At 47.4% G+C, this 14,626-nt stretch overlaps 1 protein-coding gene and 1 long non-coding RNA gene across 2 annotated transcripts in view; one reads left to right on the top strand and one right to left on the bottom strand.

Moving 5' to 3' along the window:
* The window catches only part of TNFRSF13B (TNF receptor superfamily member 13B), a 205,029-nt gene that overhangs the window by 106,667 nt on the left and 83,736 nt on the right, over positions 1–14,626 (top strand). The window lies entirely within an intron of this gene.
* LOC118916804 (uncharacterized) lies at positions 1,573–7,004 on the bottom strand. Its single transcript, XR_005026543.2, has 3 exons — positions 6,780–7,004; positions 4,501–4,653; positions 1,573–3,060 (listed from the first exon to the last, which is right to left on the bottom strand). It is a non-coding gene; the product is annotated as an uncharacterized LOC118916804 (long non-coding RNA).

Raw genomic sequence — 14,626 nt, 5'->3', positions numbered from 1 at the left:
GTGGTCCCAAAAGCACCGTAGGGGAGTGTGCGAGTTAGGCAAGGAAGGGGAGGGGCCAGTTGGGCTTCATTACTGGTAGGCGTCTGCCAGGGGCACCTGGGACTTCCTCCCCTGCAGACGCTGCGAGAGTCATCCCAGTCCCACCACCAGCCAGCCAGGGTACTGACCCACCAATTCCCACCAGGTGTTGCCTGTGGGCTCCAGGGTCGGGAGATGGGGTTAATTCTGCAGTTGCCCCTGGGACGCAGCGTGTCACAGATAAATCTCTTCCCGGGTGAGATAGTTCTAGAACAGCAGCATCTGCTGTGATCTTTAAGGCCCTTTTTGGGTGCTCTAAGGGGTGGTAGTTTATATGATAAACACACCTTTCCCCCCCTCCGCCACCCTCACAGCATGTAGGGTAAAACTTTTGAGGGATGCCCGGTTGTTCCCATGAATACTCAGAGCAAACGCCAGTCTCTGGCCGAAGCAGCCGTCAAGAGCCTCGGCCCTGACCTGGGTCCCTCCCACCTTCAGCCACACCCTGCTGGACTCTGCGCCTGCGTGCTCTGTGCCAGCGGCTCCCTGATCCTCCAGCTTCCGGGGCTTTCTCCTGTTGTTCCCCCTGCCGCACATGCACTTGGCCCTGTTGTTTCCACTCTTACCTGGTCTTGGTCAGGAATGGTCTCCTGACTGATGCCCCTCCACACTGGGACACTCCCTGTGGCCTCCTTGCCCCTGCCCAGCAGTTACTAGGGCGGTATTTCAGACAGGGTTAGGTGTCTACTTGTTGAGTGGCCTTGTTTGCATGCTGTGGGACCCAGCCATTCAAGAATGTTTGCTGAAAGAACAAACATTCAGCAGCGACCCAGAACCCGAGTCCCAGGTCCATGGTGCCCCTAACTCAGTGTGCAACCTGGGTAAGCAACCCCTCTGCACTGTCTCCATCTGCCAGGCTCCTGAGGGCCCTGACTTTTGAGATTCTGGGTCATAATTATCAAGGAATACCTGTGTCCACATTCCCAGAGCCAGAAGCACAAACAAGCTCTTAGACTAATTAGTGCCATCACCTTCCAAAAGTAGAGAGACAGGTCAGTGGTCACTAGCTACCGTGGACCAGGAAGGAGGTGGGAGAGTCGTGGCTGGATAGGGGAGGAGATCCCAACACACATTCTGCCCCTTGGAATTGTGGCCTGGTGAGGGAGGTTCACTTTGGGTTCCTTATACCACTGAAACCCACTCTGCTAAGTCAAGCCAAAACAAGACAAGCAAGCAATGTATTAGCAGAATACTGACTAGTTCGCAGAAGCAAAAGAAGTGAAGAAACAGACGTTGGAAAGGACTGGTCTGGCCATGAGATTCAGATGACAGAACTCAAGGGCAACCTTGGGGAGGCAGGCACTTGCTCTGCTTCCACCCTTGAGGCATTTTGCACAGGACTCAAATTTCCTTAATAGGTAAAAAGTTCCTACAAGTCAATAAGACCATTAAATTACAATAGAAAAATGAGCAAGAATATGGACAGACATGCACAGAACAGGAAATACATATGACTCTTAAACTTATGAAAAGATGTTTAATAAAACAGAAGTACAAATTGAAACTACAGTCCAATACCATTTTTCAGCTATCAGATTGGCCATAATCCAAAATTTCTATAACATTGAGCTGACATGGGTGTGGAAGACAAGTACTTTCACACATTGCTGGCAGGAGTGTGAACTGATACAGTTGCTATCAAAAATTTTTAAATGCACATGACTTTTGGCCTAAAAATGCATTCCTAGGAATTTATCCTGCAGGGACACTTTTGCATATGTACGAGTGACAGTAGTACGAGGATATTTATTGCAGTATATATTACATTTTCGGTAATAGCAAAAGATTGGAAACAACTTAAACACCCATCAATAGAGGACAATGAGCCCTATAATAATATATGCAGTCAATGCCCACTGCAGGTATTTCCCAAGAATGAGGCTGCTTTCCCTGGGCTGATCTGGGATGGTCTCCTAGAGAAAATGCTAACTGAAAAGAGCAAGGTTCAAGGACAGGTAGTATGTATGAATACATGTTTGTTGAAGCTTCAGTTTCCTGTCCCTTAATTCAGGATACACTCCTCTGTCCTGGAGCAGCTCCTGTTCATGATCTGCCTGGGTCCTATGCCAGGTTTCCATGTACCCCTGCCCTGGCCTGAGTGTGTTTTGGCTTCTGTCTGCACCTGAGATTCCTTGGAGAGGGCTGTGCTCAGACTACTGGAGCTGTTTGTCCCTCCTTGCAGAGGGCTGGAAGTGTCCCTTCAGGATGGCCCTTAGATGCTGACTGATAGGTGGCAGAGTATGAAAGCCCAGCATCCTAGCTCAGGCTGGGAAACCCTGGGATGTGGCTCAGTGCCCTGGGTTGGGGGTCTGGACTCACAGCCCTGCTAGCTTCTTCCTCTCTCTGTCTGCCCCTCAGGGTGCCCTTCCTTAAGTCACTGTTGCCACACGAATCAGGGTCTGCTTCTGGGGGACCATGACCAAGACACCTCCCCTCCCTTCACCTGCTCCTTGCTTCTTCCCTGCCTTCCCATGTGTATGGAGGGCTTATAATGTGCTACAAATTTCTTCCCAGCAGTGTTGTGCATAACATTAATAAAAACACTAAACAATAATACTGACACAATAGGTAACATGTACTGTGCAGGGTCTATGTGCCAGGCTCTGGACTAAGCACATCTATGCTTAGCTATCTATGCATTATCACATGTAATCCCAGAAACCTTTATGATGTAGTATTATGGTACTTCCATTTTATAGGTTGGGAAACTGAGGCTCCCAGAGCTAAGTGACTTGCCCCAGGTCCCGTTCAGGAGGTGGCAGCTGGTCTTAAAGCCTTCATTTTGAAGTCTGACTTTACTGCCAAACTCATATCCCCTATTACACTGAAGTCAGTGTGATGTGGTGAGTATGAAGCTCCCAGAGGAAGTAAAGAGTTTTCAAAGCAGGCAGGATGGGGAAAGAGCACATGCACTCTCCCAGAAGATTCTCTTATTTGCAGTCTTCCCTCCATAAACACATACTCCACTCTCAGGAGGCAATTCTAAGACCAGAAACGGGACATTCAAGGTAGGCAGTGACCTGGGATCAGCCATGTCTGCAGAGCGGGGTAAGTAGCTTTGGCCTTCATTTCCCGGGGCCCTGAGCAGAGCGTGGGGCAGGATAGGTGGACTCTTGGCACCTTTACATCCTTGACCAATGAGACTCCCTGCATTTCAACCCTGCTTCTTCCCCATGACTGGCATGCCACCCTGCACCACAGGACTCCACCCCTGGTCCTGAGCTTGTGTCCTACCCACTGCCCAGGCGGCTGGGTCAGCCCTGGAAGGATCACTGGAAGCCGATCCCACACTAAGATGGCTTGAAACAACTTCCCTCCACAACAGAGTGCCTGTGAAACCCGAGCCCCAGCTGGCCTCCCCGGAGCACCGGTCAGTCTTCGAATGCCTGTGCTGCCCAACAGCAGCCATGGCAGGGGAAGGGTGAATGGAAGACGGAACGTGTACAGAGAGTTGTCTTAATGTACTATGTTTAAATATCTCTCTTGTACCCTTTTATGCGGCACATGCCCAGGCTAGAGGCAGGTCCACAGGACAGACCAGCCAGAGGCCACTGGCACCCAAGGAAGCACCCAGGCCTGACAGCTTTGCCCAAGAAGACCCTCCATGTTGGATGAATTTGTATGAATGACTATTCAGTGCCCTTCTTTCTGTGGGGCAGGGCTGAGTTTGAGTCCCACCAAAGATGGGCTGCAAAAACAAAGGCCACCTCTGAGGAAGCTGAGAAATGGAGAAATGGCAGGGGACCCTGAAGGAACCTCAGCAACTAAGGGGATAAGAGGATGGGGTCCCCCTGAACTTGACCTTCCTGTTCTCCTGGAGGCCTTGCTGTGTGACTCACTTTCCCCCCAACATTTTATGATGACAGATCTCAAATGTACAGAGCGGTTGCCAGAATCACATGCAGTGCCCTCACGCACTCACCGCCTGACCCTGCAACCCCCGCCTCTGCTTGCTGCTAGCAGCTCTACCGGTTATCCAGGCCTCTCTCCATCTACTTATCTTATTTTCTGATGCATTTCAGATTAAGTTGAAGACAACAATATGTTGTCCTGAAACATGTTAGTATGAATATAATTAGGGTGAAATAACTTTTTAAAAACTTTTATTATGGAAATTTTCAAATACATTAAAGTGGAGAGAATAGTATAATTATACCAGGGCACTCATCCCCCAGCCTCACCCACTGTCAATACTTTTCCAATCTCGTTCATCTACCCTCCACCTTTTTTAAATGGAAAAATCACTAATTTTCCAAAAGTAAGGTTTGCTTTAAAATATAAAGGTAATACACACTTGCAACCATCATAATAATAACTGACTCAGGTATTCAATGGCTGTTCAGGCATGAGTAAAAGTGTGGGAACAGGATATTCACACAGAAATACCACTGAGGAATTACTAATGACAAAAGGAATGCTTACCTCCTTTACACCAGAGAAACGGCTGGTTTCCACCTGACCCAAGAGATGAAATTGTCACCAGTGATGAGATGCGACTCTGGGTGATGGTTGATATGGGACACAAGGAAGGACACCCGCCACCGCTGAGACATCCTGGGGGTGCACAGCGTGAATCTAAGCACAGGAAGACAGCAAACAAACCCAAAGTAGGGACAGTATGCAAGCAGCTGTCTATACTCCTTAGAAAAATCAAGATCATGATAAACAAAGAAAGGCTGAGGAGCCATTAGGGGATTAAGGGAGACAAAAGATGACAAAAGGTCCCGGCTCCTGGGGGGGGTTTCTATCAAGGGCACTGTTGAGATGTGTGGCAGAATTTGAATATGGGCTGTAGCCTAGAAAGACTTATGCTAGATTTCTGAGTTCAGTCACCATAGTCAAGAAAATGTCCTTGACCTTAGGATCCTGAGATCACACTGAAGAAAGTAGGGGTGAAAGGCATGCAGTGTGGGGTCTCCTCACAAATGGCCCAGGAAAACAACTTTGTATCATGGACATACATCATTATATGTAATTATAACATATTATGTACAATGTATCAACATATATAACAAATGCATAAGATGTAATATATTGTTATACTATATATTACCATAAAGAATGAGAGAGAATATAAATGTTACAAAGCGTTAATAATGGTGAGTCTAGGTGAACTACATATAGAAGTTCTTTTTTTATTCTTGTAAATCTTCTGTAGGTTCCAAATTATTTCAGAATAGGAAATTTTAAAATAATTCATGCACACAACAGAGATTCCAGCCATTCACAAGGCACATGCCTGGAAGCTGGTGTCCCTGTCCTGCTGGGACTAGTCACTTAGTCCTCTTAAGGAGGCACCCCGCTCCTGAACTGGCTCACAGGCAATCACATCACCCTTCCAAAATACAGTTTTGTCTCCTGTTCTTTTCGTGTAACATTATATTATGAGCATTTTACTGTGCCACAAAAACATCCTCATTTAAATGGCCCAGCTCACAATTTCTGTAACTATTCTGCTTTTTTGAAATTTATGTTCTTCTACTTTATCACCATTGTAAATAATGCTGTGATGAGCAGCTTTATACATTCATCTCTGCTGCGCCTCCCACCAGTCTCTTCAGGAAGGTTCTGAGGAGGGAGAACTCGGGGGAGGACTGCCGGCTTCTAAAGGCATTTGGTAGGTCCTGCCAAGCAGTGTTCCAGCATTCCAGAAAGGCTGTACCCATGGGCACGCCCACGGGTGGCAGGCACCTGCTCCCCACTTCCCAGCAAGCTTGGGATTATTATAAATCATTAAAACACTTGTGAATCTGAGATGTCCCCAGTGGACCTTATTGTTTTCTTTGATTACAGGTATACTTGCTTCATCTCTTTCTTTTGTGCACCATCTGTTTGCAAACTTTGCTGGTTTTTCTCAGTGTGTCACCCCATTTTTCTTATCAATTTTTGGTGGTTGTGAGAATTAACATGAGTCAATGCCTGGGAAGGGCTGGGACAGCACAGGGAAAGCAGTCAGCCTGTGTCAGCGAGGGTGCCACCCCACTGCCTGGGTCAAGCTCCGAGTCGGCTGCTTGCTTGCTGTGTCAGCCCGGCTGGGCTCCTGGCCCTCCACATCCTCGGCTTCCTCTTCTGTGAAAGGGATCTTTGTGAGGAGTGCAGGTGCTATGCAGGAAAGGTGCTCAGAACCAGGCATCCCCAATACTACACACTCAACAAAAGTTACGGTGACTTGTACACAAGAAAATCAGCCCATGGTCCTATTTGCTGCCAATCATTTCCTTCCCGAATCTGAAAGCTGAGCAGGCTCCCCCAAGGGGGGTGTGGGGCCTCGGAGCTCAGCTTCCACTGAACAATGTCTCAGAAGGAATGTCGATCACTTGAAAACATTCTCAGAGCCATAAAGATAGGCCTGGTTGGCCCCAGACCAAAACCCGAGTTAGTTCCAAGGACGATTTCACAACTTCCTTTGAGAGATGCCTCCCAGCATCTCAGGCTTGGGTTGGAGAGTCTGGCTGGAGGGCTTGCCTGACTCCTTCCTGCCCTCCCAGCTCCTCTCCCTGCAGCCGCAGCCGGTGGAGGCAGCGGGGCCTTTGTCCCCAGAGAGAGCCCTCCTGGGGCTTGGCAGGTGGGCCTCACCTCAGAGCCAGGTGAGGCCCCAAAGAGAGGGCGGGACTGGGCCATCCCAGCTTCAGCCCACACCCTGTTTCCATTCCCTTCCTGTGACTCAGTAGGGGTAGGGGAGCGTCCCTGGTGCTACTCACCTCTCTTCTCAACCTGCCCCTCATTCCTGGATTCCTGGGGCTCTCTCTGGTCTGTGGGGGGGCAGCCGGAGCAGCTGGAGCCAGAAGTGGACAACCAAGCTGGGGTGGTTTGAAGAGGCCTCCCTGCCCCGGCTGCCTGGCTGGGTCCTTCCTGGCCTCAGGAGGGTGGCCTGCTGCCTGCAGTTGCATCTCTGTCCAACCTCTGCACTCTGTCATCTGACCAGAGTGACCCTCCGGTTGACATGTAGACAACTCTGCCCACTATTTCACACAAATGTCTGCCACTCCCACTTGAAAACCAGCCAGCTGTGCAACGATGCACAAAAGCTCTCCCGTTTGAAAACCGTGCTGGGGAGGACACAGCACAGCTGCTCCATCAGGGGAAAAAGCATTTATGGGGTCGTCACGAGATTTTCTTACACTTCTGCTATATGCAGAGTCACCCAGCCCCCCAGAAATGACACCAGCGGAATGCCATCAGCCTGGGTCCCAGACCAGCAAAACCACACATGCCACAGGCCTTCTGGGTCAACGTGCTCAGCAGGCAGGACTGACTGACTCCTGGCTGAGCTGGAGGAACAGCTCCCTCAGCTGGGGAGACTGGGCCGTGTTAGGACTTGGGCTCCACGGAAGTGCTGCATAGAAGGCCACAGAGACGGTGGAGGGCAATGCCTTGCCCTTGGGAATTTAGGAGCAGGGGACAGAAAGCACGGACAGGTGGAAAGGTCAGGCACCCAGGAGAAACACGTGCTGCTTTGCCTTCCATACAAGCCAGAAACAAGTGCGCTTCAGCAGGAGACCTGATGACGTGTGGTGCATCCGCACCATGCAACGAAAGACATGACCTGGCAAAGGCAGCAACCCAGATGAGTCTCACAAAGTTTGACAAGAGAATCCAGACACAGAACGGCAGGAGGTGCAAGTTCTCAGGAAAAGGATGTGCAAAAATCGGAAAAACAAACCAGTGTGGTGGGATTGGGGCAGTGGCTCCTTGGAGGCTGGGGGAAGCAGTGGACTGTTGATTGGGGGTCACAAACCTAGGTGCAACCTCATGGCAGAAGAGAATATGGGTCATTTGTGCACTTTGCTGTTAATTATGCCTCAATTTAAGAAAAAAGAAAAAGGAAAACAAGACTTGTCAGAATTCATCACTCCTGATTCTTAGGGGTCAACCCATTCAGTCCTTCTAGGAGCCCAGTGAGGTCAGCACTGCCTACTCCGGTAAGGTAGATCCCTGTTCCAGCCTGAGTTCCTGAGTCAGAAGGTCTGGGGCAAGCCTGGGACTTGCATTCCAGCACTCCTTCTGTCCCTCCACAGGCGATGGACAGGCTCCTGGTGCAGGAAGGGTGCTCTGGGAACCACTGGTCTGGGCACTGGAGTAGAAGGTAGGATGGGGTCTATGAGACAGCTGGGACCCCTTCAAGCTGGGAAGGATCCAGGCAAATTCAGGAGGTGCCCTTTAAGGGGAAATCAGATGTGAACATGCTAAGTAAGCTGGGGCTCTGGGGAGGGAAACCGGTGCAAGCAAAAGGAAGGCAGCAGGCAAGTGAGGCAGACAGCATTCCTGGGCAGGGGTGCTGCGCTTGTCTGGCTTCTGCTTGTGGATGGTGGGCGGTTCTTCTGAGCAATGAAGCTTGAAAGGAGGAGGAAGGTCAGGCCACCTCTGGAAAAATGCCCAAGCATGCACCATCAGGGATTTATGTTCCCGAGTCAGGAGGTGAAGCAAGTCATCATGGTCATTTTCCTGGGACAACCCAATATGTGCCCCATGAATGGGAGAGCAGAGCCTGGCTCAGTGACAGCAGATACCATTTCACTGGCTGGGCACCAGATGAAACCATTGTGTGTGCTGAGTCATGCTGGGCGACAGTGGACAGAGGACCCTGGGGAGTTGGGGACATGGGCTGATGCAGAGGCAGGGGGCTGACGTGGGGAGCAAATCTGAGGATGGGACTGGGCAGGGGTCACCTGTTGGTAAATTAGAGGATGAGCTCCTTAAAAGGGAGCGGCCCTCCACTCCTTCCCCTACACGTCTAATGGCCTTGCTCTTCCAGTACTTCTGGGTACATACTATCATGCCGAAATACGGGGTTAAAGACTTGTTTAAAAGTCATGTGTAGAATTAACACATTATCCAGTAATTCCACTTCTAGGTGTATACACACACACACACACACACACACACATACCCAAAAGGAATTGAAAGCAAGGACTCGAATAGATGTGTCACTGGAGGATGAATGGATAGACAGAAAATGTGATTTATACACACAATGGATATTCTACCCTGAAAAGGAAGGATATTCTGATACACGCCCCAACACTGTTAACTTTGAGACATTATGCCAAGTGAAATAAAGTAGTAACGAGACAAATATTGTATGATTCCATTTAATCAAGGTTCCTGGAGTTGTTAAACTCATGGAGACAAAAAGTAGAATAGAGGTTGTGGGGAGGGGAGCAGGGAGTTAGTGTGTAATGGGTATAGGGCTTCTGAAAGATGAAAAAGTTCTGTGGATGTATGGTGGCGATGGTGGCATAATGTGAATGTGCTTAATGTCACTGAACTACACAGTTGAAATGGTTAAAATGGTAAATTTTATGTTATATATATGTTAACAACAGAAAAAGTCATTGTGTACCCAAAAGGGATTTCTCCCTCTGCCGTATGTCTCCTCTCCTCCTTCTGTGCTGAGGGCTGATTAAATATTTTTCCAGCCCCTCTTTGTTGGACAGAGTCCTCTTGTGAACAACAACAACAAATGGGATCCTTGCAGTACAGGCCTACCTCAGGAAAGATGAACAATCCCATATGAACAGTCTAACTCACAATTAATGAAACTAGAAAAAGAAGAACAAATGAGGCCCAGAGTCAGTAGAAGGAGGGACATAATAAAGATAAAAGCATAAATAAATAAAATTGAGAAGAATAAAACAATAGAAAGAATCAATGAAAGCAGTAGCTGGTTCTTCGGGAAAATAAACAAAATAGATAAACCCCTAGCCAGACTTATCAAGAAGAAAAGAGAGTCTACACACATAAACAGAATCAGAAATGAGAGAGGAAAAATCACTATGGACACCACAGAAATACAAAGAATTATGAGAGACTATTTTGAAAAATTATATGCTAACAAACTGGATAACCTAGAAGAAATGAACAACTTTCTAGAAAAATACAACCTTCCAAGACTGACTCAAAAAGAAACAGAAAATCTGAACAGACCAATTACCAGCAACAAAACTGAATCAGTAATCAAAAAACCACCTAAGAACAAAATCCCTGAACCAGATGGCTTCCCTGTTGAATTTTATTAAACATTTAGTGAAGACCTAATACTTATCCTCCTTAAAGTTTTCCAAAAAGTAGAAGAGGAGGAAATACTCCCAAACTCATTCTATGAGGCCAGCATCACCGTAATACTAAAACCAGGCAAAGACATGACAAAAAAAGAAAATTATAGACCAATATACCTGATGAACATAGATGCAATAATACTCAATGAAATATTAGCAAATCAAATTCAAAAATACATCAAAAAGATCATCATCCATCATGATCAAGTAGTATTTATTGCAGGGATGCAAGGATGGTACAATATTTGAAAATCCATCAATGAAAATCCATGACATAAACAAAAAGAAGGACAAAACCCACATGATCATCTCCATAGATAATGAAAAAGCATTTGACAAAATTCAACATCCATTCATGATAAAAACTCTCAACAAAATGGGTATAGAGGGCAAGTACCTCAACATAATAAAGGCCATATATGATAAACCCACAGCCAACATCATACTGAACAGTGAGAGGCTGAAAGCTTTTCCTCTGCGATCGGGAACAAGACAGGGATGCCCACTCTCCCCACTTTTATTCAACAAAGTTCTGGAGGTCCTAGCCATGGCAATCAGACAACACAAAGAAATAAAAGGCATACAGATTGGTAAGGAAGAAGTTAAACTGTCACTGTTTGCAGATGACATGATATTGTACATAAAGAATCCAATCTAAAATTCTAGATCTAATATCTGAATTCAGCAAAGTCACAGGATATAAAATATACAGAAATCTGTTGCATTCCTATACACTAATGATGAACTAGCAGAAAGAGAAATCAGGAAAACAATTCCATTCACAATTGCATCAAAAAGAATAAAACACCTAGGAATAAACCTAACCAAGGAAGTGAAAGACCTATACTCTGAACACTGCAAGACACTCATGAGAGAAATTAAAGAAGACACCAATAAATGGAAACACATCCCGTGCTCATGGATAGGAAGAATTAATATTGTCAAAATGGCCATCCTGCCTAAAGCAATCTACAGATTCAATGCGATTTCTATCAAAATACCAACAATATTCTTCAATGAACTAGAGCAAATAGTTCTAAAATTTATATGGAACCTCAAAAGACCCCAAATAGCCAAAGTGATCCTGAGAAGGAAGAATAAAGATGGGGGGGTTACGTTCCCCAACTTCAAGCTCTACAACAAAGCCACAGTAATCAAGACAATTTGGTACTGGCACAAGAATAGATCCACAGACCAATGAAACAGACTAGAGAGCCCTGATATAAACCCAACCATATATGGTCAATTAATACACAGTAAAGGAGCCATGGACATACAATGGGGAAATGACAGCCTCTTCAACAGCTGGTGTTGGCAAAACTGGACACCTACATGTAAGAGAATGAAACTGGATTAGTGTCTAACCCCATACACAAAAGTAAACTCAAAATGGATCAAAGACCTGAATGTAAGTCATGAAACCATAAAACTTTTAGAAGAAAACATAGGCAAAAATCTCTTGAATATAAACATGAGCAACTTTTTCCTGAACGCATCTCCTTGGGCAAGGGAAACAAAAGCAAAAATGAACAAGTAGAACCACAACAAGCTGGAAAGCTTCTGTGCAGCAAACGACACCATCAGCAGAACAAAAAGGTATCCTACAGTATGGCAGAATATATTCATAAATGACATATCTGATAAGGGGTTAACATCCAAAATATATAAAGAACTCACAGGCCTCAATACCCAAAAAGCAAATAGCCCTATCAAAAAATGGGTCGAGGATATGAACGGACACTTCTCCAAAGAAGAAATTCAAATGGCCAACAGGCACATGAAAAGATGCTCCACATCGCTAGTCATCAGAGAAATGCAAATTAAAACCACAATGAGATATCATCTAACACCAGTTAGGATGGCCAACGTAGAAAACATGGGGAACTACACATGCTGGCCAGGATGTGGAGAAAGGGGAACCCTCCTACACTGCTGGTGGGAATGTAAATTAGTTCAACTATTGTGGAAAGCAATATGGAGGTTCCTCAAAAAACTAAAAATACTAATACCATTTGAACCGAGAATTCCACTCCTAGGAATTTACCCAAAGAATACAACTTCTGAGAATCAAAAAGGTATATGTACCCCTATGTTTATTGCTGCATTGTTTACAATAGCCAAGATATGGAAGCAACCTAAGTGTCCATCCATAGATGAATGGATAAAGAAGATGTGGTACATATACAGAATGGAATACTATTCAGCCATAAGAAAGAAACCTACCATTTGCAACAACATGGATGGAGCTGGAGGACATTATGCTCAGTGAAATAAGCCAGGTGGAGAAATATAAGTACCAAATGATTTCCCTCATTTGTGGAGTATAACAACAAAGCAAAACGGAAGGAACAAAACAGAGGCAGACTCACAGACTCCAAGTAGGGACTTGTGGTTACCAAAGGGGAGGGGTGGGGGAGGGCAGGTGGGGAGGGAGGGAGAAGGGGATTGAAGGGTATTATGATTAGTACACATGGTGTTGAGGGGTCATGGGGAAGACAGTGTAACACAGAGAAGACAAGTTGTGGCTCTGTGGCATCTTACCACACTGATGGACAGTGACTGCAATAGGTTATGGGGGGGACACTATAATATGGGTGAATGTAGTAACCACATTGTTTTTCATGTGAAACTTTTATAAGAGTGTATATCAATGATACCTTAATAATAAAAAAAAAAGAACGGGATTCTGTATTTAGGATGTAGGTTCAGCTGCTTGTAATAACAGTGGCTTAAACAGATCTGTTTCTCCCACAGTCTGGAGTCAGGCTGTGAGGTGGTGTGGAGACTCTGCTCCAAGCAGTCACAGGGTTTCAGGCTCTGTTCTGGCCACCCTAGGGTGTTCCTTTCACCTGTGTGGCTCAAGATGGTTTTCCCCTACATCCATGACCTTAGCAGCAGAGAGACAAAAGGAGGGAAGAAGGGGCATGTTTCCTTCCTTTGAGATGCTGTGACTGGGTCTCTGTAGTAGAAGAGGAAGGCAATTGCACTCGCTATATTATCTGTCTCCTGCATCCCCCAGTAGGATGTCATCTGCCTTCCATCTTGGGTGGCAGCCATGTAGGTTGGCTTGGATCACCCTTCCAGTGACAGCGCCTTCTGGAACCATCTCTCTGCAGGCTTTGCTCTGAAATGCCCAGTGGGCTGGCCAAGGCTCCTGCCACCCCTCCTGCCTGCCTCCTTTGTGGGCTGGAGCCCCCCCACTTGCTCATGCTCCTTTGGCACTTACTACAGGCATTCCTGCAACACACTTCTTGCATTTCTAACTTCCCTCTTGTTACTGGCTTCCTGGAGGACTTGACTGGTATGGTTGCTCAAGGCTGAGGCCCTGGCACAAAGGAGACTACCTAGCACATAGTAGGCACTCAACAAAATCTCTCAGGTGAATCACAAAACTATAGTAGTCATCCAACAAATGTTTCTTTACCTGAGTAGACTGCACAGCAGCTGGGAACCAGCTATCTGCCAGCTCACCCAAGAGTTGAGTTTCCCTGTCACATTAGCTCAGGCCCTTTGCCAATCAAAACAGGAATGGAAAGTTCAGACCAGACTGGCTCCAGTCACAGGGGTCCCTTCCTGCCACCTGCAGGGAGGGCTCAAACATCTGCTCCCAGCCATGTAGGCCACCCTGGTGTGGGCACTCTGAGTCCTGCTCCTGGGAGCCAGGAATAACAAGGGGGCTGCCGAGGCAGGCGCCAGGGACCTGGGACCTGGGACCTGGGCCACGGCAGAGCGTGCCCCCATTACCCCCGCGGCTCCCTGGCCAGGAAGCTCACTGGGGGCTTGTTGACAGTGATCTTCTTTCCCCTACAGCAGCTCCATCTGCAAAGATATTTTCAAGGCCGCTCATGCCCCCTACTTCCCCTCTGCTGGTCAGGGGGCAAGGAGAGCAGCCTCCTAATGGACTGTCCTGTTTACAAAAGAACACAGAACGCTGTGTAGGAGCTTGTACCCAGTGCTTCTCTGCACCCCTGGTCTGTGAGGCTGCGACAGCATTACAAGCTTGGTTTGTAGGAGAGCATGAGACTCAGTCATGCGCAGTGGATAGGCCGGTGGGGAGCTGCAAGTGGCTCGGGCCACAGGGATGACATGGGGGAAAGCCATCAGTTTCTAGATCATTCCAGAATCATCTGGATGCCTGGATGACCCCCCCCCCCGCCCACACACACACCAGTTCTGGTATACAAAAGACTCTGTATGCGACCTGGGAGCTGGGCTGGGTGCGCCCTGGTGATGATAAGCAGGTGCCTTGATCGCACTGAAGAAGGGCATTGCCAGCAGGTTAGGGAGCTATGACCAGGCTGCGCTTCTGAGGCTCTAGAGAGGAGGGAAGTGAGAGGCGGGCCTCAGGACAGGTCTGGGCGGTGGGTGAGGACAGAGGCGGTGGGGGTCCCGGACAGGACCACGTGCAAGGCAGGATGCTTGAGGCCTGCCCCGTGGGCTGTGGAGGACGACGGCTGCCTGGCGTGTGAAGGACCAGAGGGAAGGACAGA

This window comes from Manis pentadactyla, chromosome 4 (assembly GCF_030020395.1).
Source record: "Manis pentadactyla isolate mManPen7 chromosome 4, mManPen7.hap1, whole genome shotgun sequence".
Lineage (NCBI taxonomy): Eukaryota > Metazoa > Chordata > Mammalia > Pholidota > Manidae > Manis > Manis pentadactyla.
This window is presented reverse-complemented; position numbering and strand designations above follow the sequence as displayed.